We start from the raw sequence: 2,064 nt of genomic DNA, 5'->3' as shown, positions 1-2,064 counted from the left end.
AAGTTCTGGGATTATAGGCTTGAGCCACCATGTCCGGCCGAATATAAATTCTTAGGTCAGGAATTCGAAGTCTTTTGTTTTTTTTTTTTTTTTTAAAGAAATAGGTTGAATTTGCATAACATTCAACCAAAGTACCTAGAGCTACAAATACTGGTGTTACTCATCTTCGTGGAGCACTTTTTTTTTAACCCAGCATGACTGAGGTATGATTGATCAAAACAATTGAATATATTTAAGATATACAACATGGAGATTTAATATAGGTACAATGTGAAATGATTACCACAATCCAATTAATTAACCATTCATCATTTCACATAGCTACCCTTACTGTGGTAAGAATCCTTAAGATCTACTTTCCTCGCAAACTTCAGGTATACAATACATTATTATTCACTGGAGTTACCATGTTCTACATTAGGTCTTCAGAACTTACCCGTCTTATAACTGAAAGTTTGTATCCTTGGCCAACATCTCCCATTTCCACTCGTGCCCCCGATAATCATCATTCTATTCTGTTTCATGGATCACTTGAGGTTAATAAGACAAGTAAAATTCGACTGAGCACGTTGGCTGAAGCCTGTAATCCTAGCACGTTGGGAGGCTAAGGCTGGAGGATCACATGAGGCCAGGAGTTTGAGACCAGCCTGGGCAACATAGCGAGATCCCATCTCTACAGAAAAGAAATTAGCCAGGTGTGGTGGTGCACACCTGTAATCTCAGCTACTAGGGAGGTGGGCGGGAGGATCATTTGAACCCAGGAGTTCAAGGTTACAGTGAGCTATGATTGCACCGCAGCACTCTAGCCTGGGTGAGGAGCGAGAGCCTGTCTCCAGAAAAGTAGATTAAGATAAGACTTCAGTAAAATTGGTTTTCAGATTTTTTTTTTTTTTTTTTTGGAGCGAGAGCCTGTCTCCAGAAAAGTAGATTAAGATAAGACTTCAGTAAAATTGGTTTTCAGATTTTTTTTTTTTTTTTTTGAGACAGAGTCTTCGCTTTGTCACCCAGGCTGGAGTGCAGTGGCACGATCTCAAGGCACCCGCTACCACGGCTGGCTAATTTTTTGTATTTTTAGTAGAGATGGGGTTTGACCGTCTTAGCCAGGATGATCTCGATCCCCTGACTTCATGATCCACCTGCCTCGGCCTCCCAAAGTGCTGGGATTACAGGCGCGAGCCACCACACCCGGCCTGGTTTTCAGATTTTAATCGTGTGTCCAATTAGCAGAACTCTCTGCCTTGATGTTCTTTAAGCAAAGCCATTTGTTGTAGAATCTCTTGGGTAGTCCTTTGGTTCTGCCTGGGCTCTTCTCTGAAGTAGGCAAATACATCACTTGATTTTGCTTCACTTGGTCTCAGCCCACAGGAATTTCACTGATTTTAAGAGTGAAGTATTAGAGCTGAGTCTTCAGTTACTGATTGTTTATTATCTGGTGCTTTACTTTTTTTTATTAGTTGGAACAAATGTGTAAGTTCTAGGGTATCACCATACATTTATTCTTTGACCCCAATAGATTGAGATACTGGACATGAGGCTGAAGAGTTTATTAAAATTGGATTTAATGGTTAGATTGCCAGCAGGTCTGTGGAAATTATTTCCTTCAAATTTTTCATGCTGATTTCCTTCCTGGGAAATTGTCCAAACTGGGAAATTGTAGTCATCAGAGGATAGGTTTATTCTTCGTATTTTTGAGACAAGGTCTTGCTCTGTCTTGTAGGCTGGAATGCAGTGACATGATCATGGTTCACTGCAGCCTTGAACTCCTGGGCTCATGCGATACTGCCACTTCAGCCTCCCAAAGAGCTGGGATTATAGGCACACACCACCACTGTACCCAGCGAATTTTTATTTTTTACTTTTATTTTTATCGTTGAGACAGTCTCACTGTCGCCCAGGCTGGAGTGCAGTGGTGTGATCTTAGCTGTCTGCAACCTCTGCCTCCCAGGCTCAGGTGATCCTTACAGCCCAGCCTCCTAAGTAGCTGGGACCACAGGCACATGCCATCATGCCTGGCTGATTTTTCATCATGTTGCCCAGGCTGGTCTGGAACTCCCGGGCTTAAGC

This window comes from Mandrillus leucophaeus, unplaced genomic scaffold (genome assembly GCF_000951045.1).
Source record: "Mandrillus leucophaeus isolate KB7577 unplaced genomic scaffold, Mleu.le_1.0 Scaffold9, whole genome shotgun sequence".
In the NCBI taxonomy this organism is placed as follows: domain Eukaryota; kingdom Metazoa; phylum Chordata; class Mammalia; order Primates; family Cercopithecidae; genus Mandrillus; species Mandrillus leucophaeus.
This window is presented reverse-complemented; position numbering follows the sequence as displayed.